This window comes from Podarcis liolepis, assembly GCF_965112155.1.
Source record: "Podarcis liolepis genome assembly, chromosome: 13".
In the NCBI taxonomy this organism is placed as follows: Eukaryota; Metazoa; Chordata; class Lepidosauria; order Squamata; family Lacertidae; genus Podarcis; species Podarcis liolepis.
Window position 1 is genome coordinate 10,011,620 of NC_139573.1, and position 25,648 is coordinate 10,037,267.

The following is a 25,648-nucleotide window of genomic DNA, read 5'->3' on the forward strand; positions in this document are numbered from 1 at the left end:
TCTCACTTGTGGTTTCCTCTTCTAAGGAATTGACTTGTGTGCAAGCCCTGCAGGTGATATGATTCAACTTCAAAGGTGGGGCTGAAACCAAAGAGGTTTGGTGGGGGGTTTTTTGTTCCTTTTTTGCTTGCTATGACACATTTTGTGTACCTTCCCTGAGCTGAATGAGGCAGCGAATGAGACTCTGCAGTAACAGCAGCACCCCCTTGTGGGCGCATCTATGAAGTGATAGTTGCATCTGTCGTAATAACTTACAGGAAGGTCATTGATAGGTTCATATATATAACAAGACTACCCTTTGCCCAATATGTTCACAGGGACGGTGACAAAAATAAGACAGTATGAAATGTATGCACAATAAACAAAATGTTAATTAATATAATTCTCATCCTTTGGCAGCATCATTAAAAAGGACATAAACGGATTAGATTTTAGAAGCCCGACAGAAAGGGTGAGTCCTCAGCTGGCATCTACAAAAATATGTAATTAGGATGAGTTGTGGCTCAGTGAGAAGAAGCCATTCAACAGATGCAGAGCCACCACAAAGGAGGTGAACCCAACTTCTGAATGATCTTTGGGAGAGTGGTCTGTCTCACTATGTCCAGGATGTAGCTTTTCACAGGGATCAGGAAAACTGACCTCCCCACCCTATTCTCAACAGCAGCAATCTGTCCTGAAGAAGACTAAGTGGTGGCCTTAAGGATGATGGTACCACTGAGCATGTGCTGGAAGCCTTTTCCTCATCACTCAGGGTCATAGACATTTTACACAGATCTTTTTTTTTTAATAATTTTTATTGGGTTTTCACATTTTATATAGACAAAAACAAAACACATAACACCAAGACAAACATAAAAAACAACAAACATGAATAGTTCCAGAAAATCTTATTTTCTAACCCTAGTCCTTGACTTCCCCCCACCCCCTCCCTTGCATCCCTGTTCCCAGGTTTATGTCAGCAAGTTAGCATTTCTTCCGTCTTAATATTAGTCCTTTTATAAAAGCAAAAAATAAATTTTCCCTAAGTTGGACCCCAATTCTCTTCCCTCGATTTCTCATTTTTTCTTGAGTAATTTCCTTATTACTAAACCCCCTGGTCTTGAGTGTTGTTTAAATTTATACTTCCCTCCCTCCCATCCCCGCTTTGCGTCCTTTCCCAAGACATGTCCAAAGTAACAGTTTTTAGCCTGGATTCCGCACATCCGAGGCTCTCAAATCTATTTCAGTCCCTCTCCGCCGGTTTTGTTGGTAGTCCTCTTTGTCAGTCATCGAGTCTCGAAAGATTTCCTTAACATTCAATCCAATCAGTCCATAGTCTCTTCCCATATTTAGAAGCAACTGCTGAAGAATTTCCACAAGGCCTGAGTCTTGGTGATGGTCAAGATCAAAGTCTATGTGGAGGCCCCAATTGTACTTCTTTATTTCGAGTTCCTGAATTCCATAAACTCCCAGGGCCTCCACTTTCGTCTTCTGTATCTTTCGTAGGCTTAAAATAGATTCCATCCAATGGTCTCCTTGCTTGTGTTCTCCAGATGTCGGCTTCTGGTTAGTATTTTCCCACATAACTTGTTCTCTTTCTTGTTTTGTCTTCTCCTCTTCTTTGTTTATTATTTCAAATTCAGCTGTGGGTTCTTTCTCATTCAGGTCCTCATTACATTCAGCAGAGCTACTTGTTTCCATATCCAAGGCCGTCAATTGTTTACTCATAGCTGTAGTCTGCTCCTGTAAGGTTCCCACCAGTGAAAACATCCTTTCGATTTCTCTCAGTATCTTTCCACCCACAGCCATTGTAATTCCACAGAATTCCCCCTAGAGGGAATCTGGTTACTGGATGGTCTTTTCTCCAACAATCCTCTGTCCTATTATTGTTTCTTTGTTTCCCAAAATTTTAGTTCAATTGTAACTCCTTTTTATCCGGAGAGGTCTTAAGTAGCAATTTTTTCACTATTAACAGTCCATTTGACAGCTTTGACAGCTGTCAAATTCTGCTCCTCTATACAGGCTCCAAAGCAGATCGCTCCCGGGCTCGGGAGGGAGGGTTGTTTGCCACAAAACAAAAACTCTTCCAACACTCCACTCTCCTGCTTAAATTTGCTTTTCCAAATCTTGGAAGTTACTGTCTTTTTTTTGGGAGAGTGGTCTGTCTCACTATGTCCAGGATGTAGCTTTTCACAGGGATCAGGAAAACTGACCTCCCCACCCTATTCTCAACAGCAGCAATCTGTCCTGAAGAAGACTAAGTGGTGGCCTTAAGGATGATGGTACCACTGAGCATGTGCTGGAAGCCTTTTCCTCATCACTCAGGGTCATAGACATTTTACACAGATCTTAGGTTAGGGAGCCAAGAGCCTTCAGATCAATGGAGAACCATCCCAACATCTCCTACAATCTGTGTTACAAGAACTATAAGGACAGGTTCCTGAGCTTTCTTTATCCCTCTTCCCTCCCTTTCCATTTTCCCTTGTGTGCTGTGCCTTACTATTTTGTGTTAGCCACCCTAGGAGCCTTTTTCTCTCTCTCTTTGGCTAAAGACTGAGGCATATCCCAAAATGGAAAACGAGCGAGGTCCCAACTGATGGAATGCGTGCAGCTTGCGGATCTAACATATAGAATAAGAGAACAAGAAGAGCATTTCTTTAAAGAAGACTGGGAAATGTTTATTGAATATACGGGGGGGGGGGAGTTGTGTACACTTGAAAACGTTGACAGCATTAAGATAAATTCAACCGTGTAAATAAGTTTTGATGCAAGTAATAAGGGAGTACTGAATGGTTCAGTTCATATAAAATATGCAGGGATTTATGCTATGTAAAATGAACCATGGAAAGAGAAGAAGGGAAATCATTGATATTTTAAGGTTGTATGAATGAGTATTCTAAATGGTAAAACAGAAAATTTGTGTGTGTGTGTGTGTGTGTGTGTGTGTGTGTGTGTGTGTATGGCTGAGGCATCAATGCTTTAAATCAAGAAACTTCAAGGAAAGAGAAGGGAGCACATTCAGTGTCACATGTTGTTGTTGTTGTTTAATCATTTAGTCGTGTCTGACTCTTTGTGACTCCATGGACCAGAGCATGCCAGGCACTCCTGTCTTCCACTGCCTCCTGCAGTTTGGTCAAACTCATGCTGGTAGCTTCAACAACACTATCCAACCATCTCGTCCTCTGTCGTCCCCTTCTCCTTGGGCCCTCCATCTTTCCCAACATCAGGGTCTTTTCCAGGGAGTCTTCTCTTCTCATGAGGTGGCCAAAGTATTGGAGCCTCAGCTTCAGGATCTGTCCTTCCAGTGAGCACTCAGGGCTGATTTCCTTCAGAATGGATAGGTTTGATCTTCTTGCAGTCCATGGGACTCTCAAGAGTCTTCTCCAGCACCATAATTCAAAAGCATCAATTCTTCAGCGATCAGCCTTCTTTATGGTCCAGCTTTCACTTCCATACATCACTACTGGGAAAACCATAGCTTTTACTATACGGAGCTTTGTTGGCAAGGTGATGTCTCTCCTTTTTTTTTTTTCAGTGTCACATAAACCAGGGATTTTATCAGATTTCTACTGGAATGAATTGGACCTTGTCAACTGAGCAGATGACACCACCATTTGTGGAAAAAAGTACTCTGCATGCATCTCTTCATAATGAAGAATGGCTTCATTTAAAAAAAAAATCTCCAATGCAGTTAGACAGTTGCACTGAATCCAAGAAAACATTTTGACACACCTTAAATACTAACCAATATTTTGTGGCATCATTTTTTGTGGACCAGAGACCAGTTTAGTCAGATTGGTCCTTGGTAGGCATGGGTGTGTGGAAAGAGGAGAGTGATGGAGGAGACATTCTAGTTGGTGCACATTTGAAATGGAATCCACCTCATCTGCGCTTCCTGAAACAATATATAAACCAAAACATATGCATCTCTTGAAATTTGCACTTCTCTGAATTTTGCAATGTGGTTCTCTAATCAGTATTGTGCACTGCCAACAAATTTAATATAAATTGGCACATTTCTCATGCAGTTATCATTTCTCTGAAGATCATTTCTATTATGTGTGCTTGTTTTGCATTACATTGTGATAAAATCTGCCTCCTCCCACCACTTTTTACACCATGGTGAATCTGAAATGGTCTGTCAAGTCTGAAGCCTTCTAATAAAACCAGGGTTTGAATCCCCACTCAGCCATGAAGCTCAGTGGGTGGTGTTGGGCCAGTCACTCACTCTCAGCCTAACCTACCTCACAGGGTTGTTGTGAGGTAAGCCACCTTCTGATGCCTCTCTCAGGCAGAAGAATGTCTTGCATTGGCCCTGTTCATAGTGTGTCTGTGGTTGAAGCCAGATTTGAACCAGGAGACTTCCAAATTCATTCTTGCCGTCTTAATTCCAGCCACAAACCCATTTGGCAGACATTCAGAACTGGGGCAAGACTTCATAACGTTCAGCTTGCCTCCCCCATCACAGTCTGTTTTAGCTCCTCCTCCGTTGAGCCTCTGAGGGAGGTTAATGCATGGCGACAGTCCCTCCTGAACACACTGTGTCACTCAGAGCACAGAAGTACACTGCCGCATCTGCCAGAGTGACACGAGAAAAGCTGAACGTTGAGGATGTCTTGTCTTTGGCAAAATGCAATTTGCCCTTGGGATTAGCAGTATCCTCAGTTTCCCCTGGATATGCGCCCGCTAAATACTGAGGTCCTTGTCCTGGGAACTGCTGGTAGAGCTGGATGATTTCTGTGCTAACAGACGAGAGGTTGCAAATGAGGTTGTATGCTGCCCCATCAAACGCTATAGCTGAGCTTGCCTGCTTGATCTCTGCAGCTTTTCCAAGGGAACCTACGAAAGAAAGAGCGACGAAAAATGAGGTTGGTGTTTCATTCACATTGAAATGGCACGAAATGGCAGGCATAAACAAAACATGGGTCTCTGTGTCTCTCTTCCCAGTCTCCAGTCTCCAACACAGGAAGGTCCGAGAGACCCCAGGAGTTTTTAGTGGGAGGATTGAGAAAAAATACTGAATATCACAATGCCAGCTCACGTAAGGCTACTGTTTAGCTGCATTGACTGCCTGTCTGTTTACTGTGTGTATTTAAATAACAGCTGTTCAGCCAACCAGTTTTTCAAGAATTAAAACAAGAACATTTCTATTTTTTTTCAAATAAACAAATGAATTTAGCTAACTTAAAACAGCAAAGCAGCTATCATCAATAGAAAGCACATGCAACAAAAATAGACGTGGGCAAATAAAATCTCCCTGTCAGTAGAAATCTAGCAGGCCAAGCAAAGGTAAGAACCACTCATTTGTTCCCCCTATGCTAGAAGTTTCTTACTCAAAAATGGTATCCCTCATGAGGAACCTGAAACAGTAAAGTCCATTTTATTGCCCACAGAGGACTATACCACTTCAGTCTGTACAAGTGTAGAAACAGCACCAGAAGAGCTCAGGAGCTCTTGAGGAATGGAATTGTCCATGAAAGCGTCACTTACTCAAGACTGATGTGATTAACAATGCCAAGTTACAATGAAGAGTCATTTTCTTGGATGAAGGAAGAAGCATGGAGCCAAGATGGATTTTGAAAAGAATCCAAAGGAATGTGATTCTGACAAGCCTCTGGGATCAGCACTGCGCAATCTGAAGTGTAAGATGGTTTGGAGAAACACTGCCAGCTCTTTTTCTCTTGCTAAGCCTTTTTCCCCTTCTTCTTTTTTTTAAGTACAGGGATTGGTTGACCAAGGGATGTGGTTCGCGGCTAGAATGTCTGTGTGTGTGCAGGAAATTTGCTTTCTAACGTCTTATTTAGGACCCAATATGTGCAGAAGTGGCTCAACGTCTCCACCTTGCGTCTGAAAACCATATAACAGTAGAATAAACGCTTTGGGGTTGTTCACAACACTTGTTTGCGTCTGCATCTCAACTTCACTTTAACTGGGTTCCGGGAAGCAGCATTTCCAGAATATGAGCAATAGGGAGGGAATTATTTCAGTGCTAGGGGAAGCTTCATTGTAGCACTGGCTGTCTTCTTCCAGAGGACAGGATGCTGTCGATATAGTCAATAGGCCCAGGAACAAACATATTTTATTAAAATACGCAGGAGTGCAGCATGAGTAAATTTAGGGTCTTTGGTCAAAGTAGCAGAGGGGCCTAGTAAGGTTCCCCTGGAAGAATTAACAGAGACAAGGCTGCGGATCTTTTAGTAGAAATTTTTATTGCTAGAGTAAAGGTACATTTTAAGATTAATTTTTAATAATAATAATAATAATAATTTTATTAAAGATTTTCCTCATTTACAAAAGCATATACATTGCCTCTTTCTTCAGGTTGCATTTTCTACAGATCTGTTACATTTGTTGTGAGACATTGGTGTTATATGCAGTATTATTATTATTATTATTATTATTATTATTATTATTATTATTATTATTATTATCATTATTATCATTATTAATAATAATACCCCACCTTTCAGGTTGGGTTTCCCCAACCACTCTGGGCAGCTTCCCTATAGAGCTGGGCAAACTTCCCTATAGAGAGCTCCCTTCAATTGTCTTCTAAAAGTCAGATAGTTGTTTATTTCCTTGACATCTGATGGGAGGGCGTTCCACAGAGCGGGTGCCACTATCGAGAAGGCCCTCTGCCTATATGCAGTATAGGATTAATTATTTGCAACTATTTATATATCACCAAGATTAAGGAGCAAAGTCCATGGTGATCAGCATAAGATAAGTAACAAAACTGAAGACACATCAAATACAAAAGACATCACAAATCAGAAGATCAGCTTAATAAATCAACACAGGTAGATCACTCCTTAGGGAAAACCTGGATGAACAAATGAGACTTATCCAGGCATCTAAAGACCAGTACTGTGGCTGCTTGCCTGATGGTCACTGAGGGCACATTCCAAAGGGCAGGGGCCACCACACTAAAGTCCCTGCACTTAGTGAACATAAGAGGATCATTGGGAACATGCAATGCATTGGGAACATGCAATCAAGAGTTTCTCTTGATTGAAGGCTTGTCACAGAAAGGGCAGAGGAAGAAATGAACTACACTGTAGGGTTGCCTAATGCCCAGAATTTCCAGTATGCGGCCATCGGGAACAGTATCCGGATGGAAATCGCTTTAATGTCCAGGAAAATCCGGACATTTGAAAATAGCTCCAAACCCTGTGTCCGGATTTTCACTTTTTGAAATACGGCAACCCTAAACTACAGTATGGACAGATTATGAGGTGGTGGCGAGCTGAGAATTGTTGTACGGGAATGTTGTGGTTGTACAGGTGAGGGAGGGAGAAGGGGGAAAGAGGGGAGTGAGAAAGGGCATGGAAGAGAGAAAGGGAAGATAAGAATTATTACTACAATTAATTTATTGATCTTCTTCTAAACCACTGCCTCGAGGCAATTCATGCACAAGGTAAATAAAAACAGTTAAAAACGCAAACACAGGCAGCAAAAATTTTATGGGCATGCGCATGTTTGGTGTTGCCGATCCGGAAGTAGCCTGAAAATGGGGAAGAATAAGGGCAGGGTAGGGCAAGGGTGGAACAGGATGGGATGGGGTGGGGCAGGCCTACGCGCGCTTTGCTGGATGTGCACAGGAGTCAGGAACAGAGCCCCCCTACAAAATACATTTTTAAAAAGACTAAAACCCTAACAGGTGGACACACAAAAAGAAGTCATAATAGTATGAGAAAGGGGCTGTGTGTAGTGTAATAATTTGTTGATTATTATTATTAATTATTATTATTATTTTAGATTTTTATTCCAGCATTCCTCCAAGATGCTCAAGTGGTTGTCCTCCCTCCTTATTTATTTTTTTAAATATTTTTTATTTGGTTTCACAAGCACAACACCAAATAAATAGCCACATTTAGATTTTCCCCATCCCCTCCATGGGTCTTATTGTCAACGTTTTCAACTGCATCTCATTTCATATTCCATAATTTATATCTGTCCATAATTTCCATAGTAATTGTTACATTACAAGTGTTATTAAAATCCTGCTAATGTTTTCATCTGCTTGCAATGGTCTCCTAAATAAGTTATAAGAATTTTCCCATTCTTTTTTGAAGTTTTTGTCCTCTTGGTTCCTGAGCTTTCCAACCAGTTTTGCCATTTCAGCATAGTCCAACAGCTTAGCTTGCCATGCCTCCCTGGTAAAGTAAAGGTAAAGGGACCCCTGACCATTAGGTCCAGTCGTGACGGACTCTGGGGTTGCGGTGCTCATCTTGCTTTATTGGCCAAGGGAGCTGGCGTACAGCTTCCGGGTCATGTGGCCAGGATGACTAAGCCGCTTCTGGCGAACCAGAGCAGTGCACGGAAACGCCGTTTACCTTCCCGCCAGAGCAGTACCTATTTATCTACTTGCACTTTGACGTGCTTTTGAACTGCTAGGTTGGCAGGAGCAGGGACCGAGCAACGGGAGCTCACCCCATCACAGGAATTCAAACCTTCTGATCGGGAAGCCCTAGACTCTGTGGTTTAACCCACAGTGCCACCCGTGTCTCTTTCCTCCCTGGTAAGGACTCTTTATTCTTTCCATCCCTGGGCTAGTAGCATCTGTGCGGCTGTTGCTGCATACATAAAAAGTCTTTTCTAGTCCTTTGGTATATCGGTACCTACAATTCCTAATAAAAAAGCTTCTAGTTTTTTAAAAAAAATATAAGTCATTTGAAACATTTTTTTCCCAATTCATTATATATCATTTCCCAGAATACTTTTAATACTTTACACGACCACAGCATATGATAACCCTCCCTCCCCATTTTTATCCATACAACAACTCTGGGAGGTAGGTTAGGCTGACAGACCACTGGGCTTCATGGCAGAGCGGGGATTCGAACGCAGGACCTAGTTCAGCACTTTAATCACTGCACCAGTATGATACGCCATCAATACATGTTGGCACATGTTTTGCGTATGTATTTGAATTATGCTGAATGTGTTGGGGGTGTATTTAAATCACCCTAGGAAAAAAATATACATTTGGTGTTCTGCAAGGGAGAAGAATTGGCTTGAGAATTTCTCCCCACATTTCCCCCCGCTGCTGAGCTCAGCACCCTGGCATCACTTTCTGTCTGAATGGAGAGCCTCACTGCGAGACTCAGAGCCCAGAAATAAACACCTCCATCCTAGAGAGAGATGTCTTCCGACATCAGAGGAACTGTCTTGTTTTTAAGAGCCAAAACTTATTCCTCTGAGCAGAAACTGATTCCTCTGAGCAGGATTGTCATAAATCCACAAGATCAGCTGGGTCTCTCTCAAAATATTCACAGTACCAGAAAAGGTATGGACCTGAGATGCTGGTACAGTCCTACCTTGCATCTCAAATGCCTTGCAAGTCGAACATTTTGGCTCCCTAATGCCGCAAACTTGGAAGTGAGTGTTCCGGTTTGCGAACGTTCTTTGGAACCCAAACGCCCTACGGGGCTTCCTGCAGCCAATCAGAAGCCATGCTTTGGTTTCTGAACATTTTGGAAGTCAAACAGACTTCTGGAATGGATTCCGTTTGACTTCCAAGGTAGGAATGTAATGGAATTGCAAGATTAGGTTGCATCCTGACTCCCTTGGGTTTCTGTCTGGCTTGGAGTCTGACTGGAAGACTGAGCTGAGAGACTCCTGTAAAGGAGACATTTGAAAATGCCATGAAGAATTTGTTCACTCTGTTTCACATTGGTCCCATCACTTCCTCTCACAGTTTTGTGCATGTGACAGTGAGCTTTTGCTTCACTGTGGGCTCCAAAGCACAGTAGTACACAGCACTGTCCTCGAGAGAAACCTTTTGAATCTTCAGATCCACTGCCCCTTTTTCTGCACTCATGGTTCCAGAATATTTTGCTGCCTTGTCATCTGCGGGTGAATACTTTGTTTTTGCCAAGATATGCTCTGGAGATTGATTGGGAAACTGACGATACCAATGCAGGTAAGGGTTGATGGATGTCGTGTTGAAAACGCAGTGTAAATGAGCATCTTCTCCTGCTGTGATGAAAATCTCAAAATGTGATTGGGACACAGAGTCACTTTGAACAGCCACTGCAAAAGGGAAGCATGAGAGATGAATTTTTTCTTGCATTATCTATCTATCTATCTATCTATCTATCTATCTATCTATCTCTATCTATCTATCTATCTATCTATCTATCTATCATCTATATCTATCATCTATCATCTATCATCTATCTATCTATCTATCTATCTATCTATCTATCTATCATCTATCTATCTATCTATCTATCTATCTATCTCATATCTACATATCATCTATCTATCTATCTATCTATCTATCTATCTATCATCTATCATCTATCTATCATCTATTATCATCTACTCACTTTTGCTCTTCTCCAGTTTTTTTAAAAAATGACTCATATGCAATGGTCAGCTAAGCCAGTCCTACCATTAGACAGTTGGAGATGGCCACCTCAGGTAGCAGGTCCTTTGGATCTCTAAGGTTAGCCTACAGATCTCAGGTGGGTTGAAAGACTCTCTTCCATCCCCAAAGTTGAAGCGAGATTCAACTGCCAATCTAGTGCATGGAGCAGGGATAGCACCATTGTGTCCTTCACCACAGGAAGCAAAATGTCTTGGGCTGGCGCTAATGGTCAGTATCCAAAGAATACAGTGTGCGCACCTCAATCTCTCCACGTTTTGTCAGATGATGTTATATTTAAGGAAGCTGTGAGGGTTGGTTGTGAGTCGGGTAGGATATGCACCTGGAAAACATCCCGGTGGAGATGCTGAAGTCAGCCTGTGGTCCTTCAGATCCCACATGATGTTAATAGTTTTTGGCTCCATCATCTGTTTTCTAGACACATGCCCCTTGGGTGGGTTGGGGAGAGAATACCCGCCATGAAGCCATGATTCAATAGTGTTGAATCATATAATGTTGGGTGCTCCCAATGAAAAAGAAGCTTAAATTAATTTACAAATGCCATGATGAAAGTCAGTGGAAAAGTTACCTGATTTCAGGAGCATAAAGAACGTTCCGAGAAGGGAAAAGCTGGGGCGTAGTTTAGAAGAGAAAATCATCCTGGCGTTTGCTGAAGCTCTCGCAAGTGAAGCGGCTCCTTCCTGACTTCTTGTGTTTGAAAAGCACACAGCTGGGGCAAACTCTTTCTGTGGCTGGCCACATCTGCTTCCTGGCCTTTGGTGATGCTCATTCATTGCCCCCCAATCACCAACTTGTGGTTTTGAATGAGTTGTGCTTGTATTTTCAAGTGGGAAATAGATCAGTGAGGTAGGTGTGAAGGTCTAGGTTGCCCTCTAGCAACTAGAAATTTAAAAACAGGAAAAGATTGAAGGTGTAGGGAAGACATTGAAGCCTTGGCAGCATGGGTGCTAAGGAAGACAGACGTCTGTGATGGACGCCAGAGCCAGACTAGAGTCTGGTGGTGCAGTTCCTCTGAAACTCTACCAGAGTGCTGGAACCTCTCACTCATGGGCTACAGAGTCAGCTAGTCACAGAAGGGGGAGATACAGCACTTTTGGAGGGGAAGAATAAAATGAGTTTTTTTCTGAGGGAGAGAATTAGAGATGGTGAGAGATGGGGATTGGCTTTGAGATAGGGCTAATGTTCAGGTTAAGAGATAAGGTTTGATTGGAGTTGGGAGTTAGGGAGTGAGATAAGGAGAACTGGTTCTGAGTGAAGTTAAACATGCACACTGAGGAGACTATCCAGAGTGAGAGGACAGAGCCTCGCAGCTTGGATAGGGAGACTGGGTTGAGGGTCTGGGGATGGTCTACAGACAGGAGGGTTCTGGGAGTGCAGTGACTGGACCAGGAGAGGTAGACCTTGTAGATCAGGCTACCTAGGTGTCAGTATAGCCAGGAGAGGAGAGTTTTTCTAGGTACTGAGGAGACTCCCAACCCAGTAAACAAGAGGTCAGGTGAACCCCTGGGTCTGTTATACCATTTATAATACCTCAGGTGTGGGATTGTTAAGAGAGTGGGTAAGTGAGGAAAAGTGCCCCTCGCTCATGAACCAAAGGATTAAGCTGTGAAGGAAGCTGCATGGTGTTAAAAGTATTTAATTGTAATCTCTAAGTGACAGAAACTGAGTTGAGCATTTTACCATCTAGAAGAAGAAGAAGAAGAGTTTGGATTTGATATCCCGCTTTATCACTACCCAAAGGAGTCTCAAAGCGGCTAACATTCTCCTTTCCCTTCCTCCCCCACAACAAACACTGTGAGGTGAGTGGGGCTGAGAGACTTCAAAGAAGTGTGACTGGTCCAAGGTCACCCAGCAGCTGCATGTGGAGGAGCGGAGACGCGAACCCGGTTCACCAGATTACGAGACTACCGCTCTTAACCACTACACCACACTGGCTCTCTAGTCTGGAAATCTGAATATTTATCTACCCAAAGTGTACCAACTGATTGTTAGTGACTGAACTTTAAGAAAAGTTGTGCCTATAATATTTTGTTTAAGCCCGAGACAGTAGTGAAAGTAAATAAATCAAAGGTGGTGAAAGTAAATAAATCAACTTCTACCCGAAATAACGCATTTCCTTACCCACTTAGTTTCATAAACTTCTTTTCCTTTAACAAAACTTTTCTTGTTTGTTGAATCAACTCCTGTCTGAGACTCTAAATCAGTGGTTCTCAACCTGTGGGTCCCCAGATGTTGTTGGACTACAACTCCCATCATCCCTGACCACTGGTCATGCTGGCTAGGAATGATGGGAGTTGTAGTCCAACAACATCTGCGGACCCACAGGTGGAGAACCACTGCTCTAAATCATTAAGTTCTCCCACACACAAGTCCCCCGCTAGATAATCTGTGGTAAACTTGGTGTGATTGGTGTACTGTGAGGTGGGTGCACTATATTTAATTGGGGGCAGTTAGCTTGAGTGAATCTGCCACATTATTAATGGGTGGTATTAATCGGGCGAATTCACTAGAACGTCAAACGACCCACTAAGCAAAATGAGATGGCAGGTCTCCAAATGCAGCAGGACTTATCACAGTTAGTAGGAAAGGAGGTAACACCCACCACAATTTAAAGGGGGGGGGGGCTTGCAAGACCATTAAGTTCAGAATCTAAAACTGCCACTTGTTTCCTTCCTTCAGAAGGTGTCCACCTTACTGATCTTCTATGTACCTTCTTTTGTCAGGAGCAGGAAGAAAGGCTCCTGGGTTTTTTGTACAAGAGAGGCAGTAAGATGCGGCACTGTGTCACTCAGAGCACAGTAGTACACGCCAGAATCTTCAAGAGTAACTCTGTTGAAGGAGAATTCATTGGCCTTTCGATCGCTGGCGATAATCATGGTTCCATCTAGAATTTCACTTGACACATTATCTTTGTATCCAGATACTATGGAATGAGGAGCCTCATTAGGGCGCTGACGGTACCAAAAGATGTTATCATTTGAATTCCGAGGGTGCTTGCAACGGAGATTCAGTTTTTGTCCTTCTGACCCTTCCACGAGAGGATCTTGGATGATCTCACCTTGGCACCGAAGGATCCCTGGGAGGCCAAACAGACAGGAGAAAGTCAACACAGCATACATGGAACTGCTGGGTTTGCAGTCATCCTCTGACATCATATCGGGCAGCACATATTTAAAATCACAGAAATGGGAGACAAAGAGAAAAGGAGAGGAATCAACTCACCTAATGAAGAAAGCATCACGATGAATGAGGCCAAGGTGATGGGCATTACTGACGGTTTTAAAATCTCTCTGGTTTACCAACTGAGAGCAAAATGGAGATGATGAGTCAAGGATCTAATCTTCACGGTGGCTGAAGAACAAACAGAGAATGTCTGAGAAGGAGGCTGGTTGACAGACTGAGAACTGAAGTGATGGATCAAGATGAGCAAAACTCTGCTCCCTTGTGGCCAAGGGCTGGTACTGTGAGGGCTTATCCACACCTAGCTTTTGTCCTGTGCTTTCCAGGCACAGGTACAGTGGTACCTCAGGTTACAAATTTAATTTGTTCCAGAGGTCTGTTATTTAGCCAAAATCATTCTTAACCTGAGGTGCGCTTTCGCTAATGGGGCCTCCCGCTGCCGCCGCACCGCTGGCGCACAATTTCCGTTCTCATCCTGGGTCAAATTTCACAACCCAAAGCAATTACCTCTGGGTTAGTGGAGTTTGTAACCCGAGGTACCACTGCATGCATTTTAAATTTCATTGTCTGAGTGCTGTTTTTCTTTTTCATGAAGCTTTCCCCATGAAAACTTGCTCCGAAGAGCAGCCAGTGGCATTTTGGGTTTTCCTCGGAATGCTGTTTGCTCCGATTCAGCTTTAAAGAGTGGCTTTTCACAGGGAAAGCTTCAGATAGGCACAAAAAGAGGGCACAAAAACAGAGCATGACCTGGAAAGCATGTAGGATAGGTAAGTGTAGATAAGCTCTCAGATAGGTAAATCTCCCCAGTTTGGTTTCTCTCATTTCCCCAATTTTATGTTCATTAGCATTTTATTGTCAAAGGTCTATTAATATATTCATTTCTCTATACCTTTCTGGCAGGGTGTGTGTGTGTGATCTTCAGTACTAAAATAAATTTTTACATGCTGCACACCCACCCACAAACATTTCTATACACACTTTACCCTAGTATACAATTTTTTTATACAACTTGGCTGGAGTACAGCATTGTAAGATTCAAAGGAGTGTGATTTTGATGGACAGCTACTTTTTGGTTTTGTTTATTGTTTTGGGAAGTGCAAATTAGGTAGGTGTCCTTTAAATGTGAACTGAATCACATTTCATGCTCATTCACACGGCCGAGGTTTGCCATATTTCAAAAAGCGAAAATCTGGACACAAAAGTTGTTGAGTTGCACATTTTAAAGCTTTTTTGTTGGGGGAGGGGAATCACCATAAAATCCACAATTCCGATATGGGCTGCCATATGCCTGGGTTTTCCTGGACACTTCCCCCCTGATTTTCAATATTTCCACCAAGTTTGGCAGCCCTAGCCCAGTTTAGATGCTTTATTTGTGTTAATTGACATGCAATACCACACATGTTCCATGGCAATCTTCCACACATTCTTATGCCAGAATGTCACATTTAGATCTGTTGAATCTTGTTTCTTTTTCTCTTTAACATTTTATTTATTTTCCAAACTGGAGGAAATAAATAGCGGTACCTATTGGTCTACTTGCATTGGTGTGCTTTCGAACTGCTAGCAGTACAGTTGTACAATTAAGGGACCCCTGACCATTAGGTCCAGTGGTGACTGACTCTGGAGTTGTGGTGCTTATCTCACTTTACTGGCCAAGGGAGCCAGCGTACTGCTTCTGGGTCATGCGGCCAGCATGACTAAGCCACTTCTGGCAAACCAGAGCAGCGCATGGAAACACCATTTACCTTCCCGCCGGAGCGGTTGCACTTTGATGTTCTTTCAAACTGCTAGATTGGCAGATACTTATCACCAAAAGTGAGTTCCTACTTACTGCTGTTCTGTGTACTTTCTTTCGTCAGGGGCAGGAAGAAAGGCTGCTGGGGTTATTGTACAAAAGCGGCAGTAGGATGTAGCACTGTGTCACTCAGAGCACAGTAGTACATTCCAGAATCTTCGAGAGTAACTCTGTTGAAGGAGAATTCATTGGCCTTTCGATCGCTGGTGATTATCATGGCTCCATCTAGAATTTTACTTGACGCACTACTTTTGTATCCAGATACTATGGAATGAGGAGCCTCATTAGAGCGCTGTCGGTACCAAAAGATTGTTTCTGTTGAAATCTTAGGGTGCTTGCAAGAGAGCTTCACTTTTTCTCCTTCTGACCCTTCCACAAGAGGATCTTGGATGATCTCGCCTTGGCACCGAAGGATCCCTGGGAAGCCAAACAGAGAGGAGAAAGTCAACACAGCATACATGAAACTGCTGAGTTTGAGATTACTACATACCTTCCACAGTATTTCGAATTATAGACTTGCCATTGCTTATGAAGTTGCCGTAGATCAAGTCCATTAGGCCATCCAGCTCAGAATCATCCCAAGAATATTTGGCAAACCTTTATCTGCCCAAGGGCCACATATCCTTCTGGGGAACTTTCTAGGGGCCATGTGCCTGTAAAAGGCAGGGTTGGGGTGAAAGAGGCAGAGCACACAGATATCTTTATCCTGCACCCAGACAGGCAAGATACATTTTCACAGTTCAAGGAAGCAGGTCAGGCATGGTTTGTCCATCAGATGTCAGTCCCACTTACTCCCAGGTAAAGTGTGCAGAGGTTTGTACTGTTTAGGTCTGTACTGTTTAGACATAACTCATAGGGCTAGCAGGTATCACCTTTGGAACTGATCCTTGTCAGGAGGGACATACACATGAATGCACATGCACAACTGGCTCTGTTGTGGTGATATATGTGGTATGATGATGTCTGCCTGGTCTAGTTTATGGGTTCCGATAGCAACAAACTACACAGACCAACTGCCAGAGCATTCACATTTGCCATGGAATGAAGTCCCAACCAAATGGGAGACAATGGGAAGTTGAAGACAAAAGGGGAAGAAATCTACTCACCTAACGAAGAAAGCATCACAATGAATGAGGCCAAGATGATGCACATTCTTGCTTTTTTATAAGACACTATTTCTCTCCCGGCTGCTTACCATACGAGAGCAGAAGGGAGATGGGGAGGCAAGGACGTACTGATCCCTGCCACCAAACAACCAACACAGAACAGGTGACAGACAACTGAGACCTGAAGAATGATACTCTGCTCCCTGGTGGGCAATGGCATCACAGCACACTTCTAAGAGGGCTGGCTGTTCCATTCCACACCTCAGTGTCTCTTGAAGTTTCTACCTCTTGTGGGTAACTGCATCATCCTTAGATCATCCCCTGAGGTCTTCATCTGTGTGCCATGTCCAAAAGAGGACTGGAAGGTGGGGAGGAGAGAACTGTCCTTCTCTAAAGTACCCTGCCGCCACCGCTGCTTCATTTATGGAATGGTCTACCAAGGGAGACACACCTGGCACCCACCTTGTTTTTGTTTTCAATCTCTGGGAGTGGACCAAAGTGAAGCCTCCTCAGGCAGGGTCCGCTCCAGTTGTGCCCCCCCCCACCCCCGCCAAGTTGCCGCAGATAGGCCAGAAATTTGAATCTGGGTTTGGTAGGAACCTGCCAGGCACCACAATGGGCAAGGGAGTGGAGTAACGGTCGGGGAAGATGGTGTGGCCGTGGGAGGACGGGAAAGCCTTGTGCCAGGTCACAACCAACACCCACGTCTGGACTGGGTGAGTGGCCATTTTTTATTATTTCCCAGGCATTGGTGCAACACAAATGATGTGATATTTTATTTATAATAGTGCTTATTTTTTATTAAATCAAGTGTCAACGGCAAGCCATGCTTTGGGGAGGAATCTTTGCAGCCCTGCCTTGAATTCAAGAATTTCCTAATGCAACCCCAGGTTCAATTAAACCCAGGGCTGCAAAGAAAAAAGGGAAGAATCATGAGCATGCTGCCCTTCCGATGCTGCTCTCCTAATTCCATACCCTCCCACACTCCTCAGATGAAAATAGGGACATTTCTCACTCCCATCCAACTGACCATCTTCGACCTCCCGTTTCTGTCCCCCCACCCTGCAGAGCATTTCCACCACAACAACACTGATGGGACACAGCACACACAGCCCCCACCGTCCTGGAAAAAACCCTAAAATCCCTATTTTATTTTATTTTTTTCTTTGGTAGATGTGCAAACAGAAAAACACACACCAATGAACACTGGTGGAGGAAGAGGAGTGGGGGGGGGAGCGCACCGTCCCTAGCAGCGTGATCCCAGTGGGGTGCCATCATGGTTGCCCCCCCCCGCCTGCGCTGGGTGCCACGCCCCAGGACATGCGCCATGCCCCTGTGGGCGGTGCGTCATGCCCCCAGGATGCGTGCCAGCCCCGTCCCCACCTGCTCTCTGCCCCCCTGCTGCCAGAGCATTAAGCTCTGCCACTGCCAATGAATAAATTTTAGAAAGGGGCAAAATTAGACGCGGATGATGTTTCATTGGAGGTTTTAAAGCAGAGCTTGGATCTGTCAGGGATCGTTTAGCCATGATTCCTGCGTTGCAGAGGGTTGAACTAGAGAACCCTTGGGGTCTCTTCAAACTTTACAATTCTATTATTCGATGGCCTCTTACATTTTAACATTGCACTGCCATTTTTTTGAGATAGCATTGCGAAAATATTTGTGCATGTATGAAAATGAGCACATAAACCACGAATGGCCCAGGGCAATGAATGTCAATAAAGGAGTGGGGGTGTAAGGGGTCTGCTTTTACGTAGCAAGAGGAGAAACTCTATAGCAGGCTTCCTCAACCTCGGCCCTCCAGATGTTTTGTGACTAAAGTTCCCATCATCCCTGACCACTGGTCCTGCTAGATAGGGATCATAGGAGTTGTAGGCCAAAAACATCTGGAGGGCCGAGGTTGAGGAAGCCTGCTCTACAGGAACCAGCTGTCTGTATAACAGATGGCTCCACCTTGTGGTGCCTGCTGCTCACTGCAGAGAGGAGCTCCAAGAGCTGAGAGAACTGAAACCCAAAAGGAAGAACCAGTGTTAGATGTCCCTTCTCCACCAGAAGCCTGGGTTGGGGGAAGCCTGTGATATGCCAATGTCAGGACTACTGGTGTCATTTGTAAAGTGGATATATATGATGCACATATAAAACCAAACTCAGGACTCATGGTTTCCCACCAAATGTGATTTTATTTGGCTCCCAGTACGTTACTGAGCACAATTCAAAGTGCTGGTGTTGGCCTTTAAAGCCCTAAATGGCCTTGTCCCAGTATGCCTGAAGGAGCATCTCCACCCCCATCGTTCTGCCCGGACACTGAGGTCCAGCGCTGAGGGCCTTCTGGCGGTTCCCTCACTGCGAGAAGCAAAGTTACAAGGAACTAGGCAGAGGGCCTTCTCAACAGTGGTGTCCTCCCTGTTGAACACCCTCCCATCAGATGTCAAGGAGATAAAGAATTACACAACTTTTAGAAGACATCTGATGGCAGTCGTGTATTGGAAAGTTTATAAGGACTGATGTTTTTAAGAAGAAGAAGAATGCTCATTACTATCAGCCCTCTTCGATTTTGTAAAAGAATATTCCCATTCCCTGGACTGCTCTTGAATTGAACCTTTTATTGTTCTGACCAACATCTAACCATGCATTATGGATTTATAATGGAAAGTTCTTTGTTTTGTGGCACTGTAAAAAGTTTTAATTACTGAAAAAAGCATAACAAAAGATGGAAGGCGAAGAAAAGATCAGTCATAAATCTATGTTGCAAGATCCTAGGAATGCTTTATTGGAATCAACTCTCTTTCCAGTAAATGTGCAAAGGACTGCAGCTCTGGATCTCTAACTCTGTTCTGTTCTGAATGTCCCTGTTCCATTCTGTCTCATTTGCATCTGAATGTTTTTGCTCTGCTTCTCCATTGGCCCACATCACTGTGTCACTCACAGCACAGAAATAGATAGCAGAGTCAGTCAGCACGCTGGCAGCTTTCTCCATGTTGTAAGTCTTGTCTGTCTTCTGCTCAGCTTTGAAGCCAAGAAGAGCCCCATCAGCTCGTGGGTCATAGCTACTCAGGAAAAGCTTGGGAGGTTGGCCTGGATGCTGAATGTACCAAAATAGACCATAAGGAGTCCCTTTGTAGGAACAGTTGAGCGAGATACCCTCTCCTTGGGTGACATGCACGATGCCTTCTGTTTGGTCCACTGTCTGTCCAACACTTCCCTCTGCAGAGGAGAAAAGGGCAGGGGAGATTAGGCAAGATGGGTCAACTGCAGAATTGCTCTGTGGCTCTTAGCTCCTGGTGAATTGCATACGACAAGAATGGGAAATCTGAGCCCCACACCCCACAATATATGTCTCTGAGCTCCAACTCCCATCATCCCCAGCCAGGAAGGTCAACAGCCAAGGCTGATGGGAGCTGTAGTCCAGCAATATTTGGAGTTCCACAACTTCCCTATCCAGGATACACAGCAATATCACATGTTGCATTGAAAGAACGATTTAACTCACTCATAGCTAGAACCCAACCCTCGCTTCCTAAGGGGTCAGACCCACTGTAATGACTTTTAAGTTAAATATTCATAGCATTGCAGAACTAAATGTATTTATTTCTGTTCTTGGTGGCTTTCTTGCATCTCAAAGGCAAATATAAAACCCTAACTCAGTTAGAGAAGGCATTTTATTTCTAAAAGAAGAAGAAAGTTCCTCTCTGGCTTTCTGTCCTACAGAAACTTGGTAGCATGGGGGGGGGGAGTCAAAGTGGCTTTTATCCTAGTGTAGCTTTTCTCAAATTTATGCTCTGCAGATGCTTTGAACTACAGTGTGAATTGGTCCCAGCTGGCATGGAGGGTACCAGTTTGGGAAAGACTGACTCATAAGTAAGACTATTGATTGACTCAGGTTACATAAGCGGCAGAACAAGCTTAGAATAGCTATGAAGTGGGAGAATGGATTGCAACATAGAGGATACATTTTTAAAATACTCATTTTAAGAACACCCTGTCAGCAGAAACGTAGCATAGCAGGGATGCATTTGTTGTTGTTGGTTTCCTTGCCAGGACCTTGAAGTGGTACAGTCCATTCTTTTACCTCTGGACTATACCACTTCCTTTTGTGCAAGGTCAAAATCAGCAAGTGAAGTCAAAAGAATATTAAACATGAAAGTTGGGCTTCCTTGAGTTGCAGGAGAATTTATGAAGCAAATGATAAAAGTTCAAGGCAATTTAAGGTTGCAAGAAGAGAATCAACTTTCACTTACTTAAGAATGCCAGGATCAAGACAGGCCCAGTCCAGAGGAGGGTCATTTTTCAGGGATGAAATTGGTTTCACTCCGATTCTAGGCTTGCACTTCACTACCTGAACAGACATGAGGGAATGTTCATGCCTTCCTCTTTGGTTAGTAGTTTATTTTTCAAAGCAACCGAAAGATGAGGGCTGGTAGGCCACAGGATGTGGTTAGGAGCTGGCTACAATGAGTTGTTTTTTTAAATGTTAAACTCACTCCGCATCTCCACCCTGTACTTGAAATCCACTTCACAACTTTGAGATCAAGCACTGCATTTAGCTGGAACAGGGTTGGGCTGGCTTATGGCAGCCCCTTGGGTGCTTCCCCCAACCCATTCATACAACCCCAAAGATCTACCAGCTGGAGCCAGGTTCACATTAGCGTAGATGTGGTCCATAGTGATCTCCTGAGTCAACTTGGTGGCATGGGTGTTAGAAGACCCTGTTCCTATCCGTCCAATTAGCATTGTAGGAATGCTCTTCAACTTTCTTCCACTTGTGCAGAGCAAGGAGATTCTGACCAAGCATTTTCTGATGGTAAGAGCATACCTTCCAACCTTTTTCCGATGAAAATAGGGACGTCTCATTCCATAATGAGAATTTTACAATTTATACCCCGCATGTCTTACTGGGTTGTCCCAGCCATTCTAGTGTCAGGGACTGGGCAGAAGAGCAATGGTGGAGACCACCTCCCCAACCTGACTTTTCCAGAGAAGAAGACAGTTCAGAATTGCAACAGGGGTTTGAGAGAGGTCACAGCTCAGAGGCAGATATGGGGGAAAGCTGGGGAAAAATGGGAGAGGAGGACGGGGAAGAGGAAACACCAGGAGGGCAACAGCTGACATACACAATGTTTTCAGAAAGCATTCCAGACTCCCCCTCTCCCAGAACCTGGCGAGCCTTGAAAGTAGGAGAGCAAAGAGCTCAGAAGCAAAGGTCCTTCAGCACCACCCATAGAGGAGATGATGGTGAATGAGGAAGTGAGAGGGAAAGGGGGTGGAGAGTTACACGGGACAATGCCATTATTCCAAGAGGCTGCATTCCAAGCCTCTCTCTGTAAATATTGAATAAAAAGCAGATGGTAAGGTCTTTTCCTTTCCTTATCCCTTCCTGGCAACCTGCCATGGTGGTTGTTTTCTCTGCTGCCTGACATGTGGATGGCTTTCAACATATATAAAAACATAAGAAAACATTAAACATTTTAAAAAAGAACGCCAACCCAAAAGGAAGACCAAATGTTGGATGTCCCCTCTCCACCAGAAAAAAAGCCTTTGATCTGCCAATATCAGGGCTGCTTATGTCATTCGTACAGTTTTTAAAAAAAATGAGTGGCATGCCTTTTCTTCTAAAACTTCCTCATATGGGTGTTTCTTTAGCCATTTGGATCACTTAAATTGCCTTTTCTCAAACCTTTCCCAGCTCCACAGTGTCCCTTTTGACCAAAACTGTCATTCTTTCCCCACTACGTTGAAATGCCCCAAACTTTGTACCCTTTCATTAGTGAAATCAGAAATAACTATCAGCTTTAAAGGGAGAATTTTGTCAATATATGAGTATGACAATGCTGAATCAATGCTGAATCAGTTAGTAAAAGTCTTGTTATATATGTTGGCTGCAGTCAGACTGACCATGGCCCCAGGGGCAGAGAAATAAGTCAGACTTTTACCTTAACACCTGGTAAAAAGAACCCTGACTTATTTGATATGTATCTCATGAGGCACTGCTAAGTCAATAAAATGTGCTACTATGCATATTTTAAAACAAACTCATGTTTTGCAGGCTCCCACCAAATGTGATTTTATTAGTACTGATTAGATGTGAATGTTCTTTACGATTAACCCTCTTCACTTCTAGAAAAGAATATTCCCATTCTTTGGGCTGATCTTGGATTGAACCTTTTTATGTTCTGAGGTAAAATCTAACCATGCATTGTGGATCTATAATGGTAAGTCACCACTCGGTTCTTTGTTTTTCTGCAACATAAAATGTTTTGACTACTCAAGAAAAGCACAAAAAATTGTGGGGGTGGTAAAAATCAATAATAGGTCTATTCTTCAAGATTCTATGCATGGCTAGTTGGAATCAACTTACTTTCAGGGGAATGTGCAAAGGATTGCAGCTCTGGATTCTGACTATATTCTGAATGTCCCTGTTCCATTCTTTCTCATTTGCACTTGCATGTTTTTGCTCTGCTTCTCCATTGGCCCACATCACTGTGTCTCTCACGGCACAGAAATAGACAGCAGAGTCGTTCAGCTGGCTGTCAGGTTTCTCCATGTTGAAGGTCCCCTCGTCTTTCTTGTCTTTCTTCTGCTCAGCTTTGAAGCCAAGAAGAGACCCATCTGTTCGTGGGTCATAGCTACTCAGGAAAAGCTTGAGAGGTTGGCCTGGATGCTGAATGTACCAGAACAGATAGTAGACATTCCCTTGGTAGGAACAGTTGAGAAAGATCCTTTCTCCTTGGGCAACATACACAGTGCCTTCTGTTTGGTCCACTGACTGTCCAACACTCCCTTCTGCAGAGAAGAAAAGGGCAGGAGAGATTAGGTGAGATGGGTAGATGGATGTGTGGGTGAGCTGATGGTCAAGAGCAGTCCATCAACCTCTGAAGTGGCCCCCATGAATGAGACACAGCAATAGCACAGACTTTTGTCCTTAACCAACTTTAGAGCATGGGAAAACCTCAAAGCAACTTTAAACATCTGGTGTCCTCCAGATGTTTTGAACAACAGTACATCAGTCTCAGCTGCATGGAGGGTATCAATTTGGGGAGGGTTGATCTATTGAGTTAGAATATCAATTGACTCTTGCTATTGAGTTAGAATATCAATTGACTCTTGCTTGGTTACAGACACAGCAGAAAAAGATTAGACTAGCAACGAGGCAGTAGAACTGATGACAACTGAGATGACATATTTCTGAATACTCCCCTTAGAAACATCCCACCAGTGGAATAATAGCATCACAGGGATGCATGTTGTTGTTGTTGTTGTTGTTGTTGTTGTTGTTGTTGTTGTTGTTTTCCTTGCCAGGACCCTGAAGTGCTACAGTCCATTTTTTTTTACCTCTGGATTATAGCATTTCATGGTTTGCAAGTTCGGAGTCAGCAAGTGAAGCCATAAATGTGAAAGTCTTGTGCTGCAGGAGAATCTAGGAAGTAAAAAAAGGTGTCAATACAATTTTTAGGCTGTGGGTAATGAATTGACCTTCACTTACTTAAGACTGCCAGGATCAAGACAGGCCAGGTCCACAGGAGAGACATTTTTCTGGGATGAAGAAGGGAAGAATCACAGAGGAATTTCCATTCAATCCACTTCTAGGCTTGAACCGCACAATATGAGCAGACTTGATGAAATGAAGTTCATGCCTTCCTCTTTGGCAAGTGTTTATTTTTCAAAGAAACCTAAACTTGAGGGCTGGTAGACCACAGGATGTGGTTAGAAGCTGACTACAACTAGAGTATTTTTCTCTCTCTCTTAAAGTTGAACTTGCTCAGTATCTCCATCTCATGGCTGAAATCCAGATAACAATTTCAAGATAAACAAATTACCGTATTTTTTGCACCATAACACTCACTTTTTTCCTCCTAAAAAGTAAGGGGAAATGTCTGTGCGTGTTATGGAGGGAATGCCTACGGGTGGCATGCCTACGGATTTTCCTCCTCTAAAAACTATGTGCGTGTTATGGTCGGGTGCGTGTTATAGAGCGAAAAATACGGTATCTAGAACAGGGTCTTGCAAGCTTATAAGAGCCACTTGTGTGCTTCTCCATGCTTAACCCAAAAATCTAACAGCTGAAGCCAGGTTCACAATAGTGACTTGGGTCAGAAAACCTTCTTTTAGAACTATGGAGAAGGCTGCCTTTGAGCAAACGCTCAGCCCAGGAATTTGCTTTCGATACCAGAGCTGAGCTCACGGTCCTTTCCCACAATAATCCTCCTCTTGTCTCCCAACCAAAAAAAACTTGTTTGATCTCAGCTGTGTGAAGAAGGAGGAGGAGGATCAACTGTAAATCATGAAGGCAGCAATCCCAGACACAAGAAGCTGTAGGAAAGCAAGCTGCTGTAAATTAAGACAGCATAAAGTTACCGTATTTTTTGCTCTATTAGACTCACTTTTTCCCTCCTAAAAATTAAGGGGAAATGTGTGTGCGTCTTATGGAGCGAATGCAGGCTGCACAGCTATCCCAGAAGCCAGAACAGCAAGAGGGATTGCTGCTTTCACTGCGCAGCAATCCCTCTTGCTGTTCTGGTTTCTGAGATTCAGAATATTTTTTTTTCTTGTTTTCCTCCTCCAAAAACTAGGTGCATCTTGTGGTCTGGTGCGTCTTATAGAGCGAAAAATACGGTACACCAGATCTGCTGCCCTGCTTAACACCACAGAGGGGAAACTAGCCTTTGAAATTACTGTACTTGCCAGGTCATGTAACCAACCAGAATAGGCTCCAGGGATCCATCCGAAGTTCTTCCACTGCACAACTATACCGCCCCTTTTGGGGGGCTTACATCTGCTAGCTGAGGTGGGATGAGCAAATTACACCAGTGTATCTTTGGCTGTGTCAGGGTTGGGGACTTAATGCCAGCTGAGCCATGAATCAGTCAACTGAGCCAGAGATCTGATGCATCCTAAGCTGTTCATCCTGGTGGATCTTGCCACAGGATTCCCCTATTAAGCATTTGGTTAAATCGCCAAAGGGAAAGTTTCCGTGCTGTGGTGTAATTTTTGTTATTGTTATGGTTTGATTTCTCATACATTTATTTTGTGATTTATTGTATTTTTATCTTTACATTTACATTCCATTCCATTCCATTATAAATAGTCCATATTCCATATTTTAAGTTGTATCCCACTCTAGGACTGGTTTCACTGAAGAGTGGATTATATAGCTTCCCCCCAAAATAAAGTGTTTCCACAGTGAAAGCTTTTATGTTT

At 43.5% G+C, this 25,648-nt stretch overlaps 1 gene segment (V, D, J or C); it reads right to left on the reverse strand.

The window, feature by feature from the left end:
- The window catches only part of LOC310691403 (T cell receptor alpha chain MC.7.G5-like), a 114,556-nt gene extending 90,482 nt beyond the window's left edge, over positions 1-24,074 (reverse strand). Inside the window, exons 1-2 of the C gene segment in view lie at positions 23,934-24,074; positions 22,927-23,233 (exon numbers count right to left, since the gene is read on the reverse strand).
- Between the last annotated feature and the right edge of the window lie 1,574 nt (positions 24,075-25,648).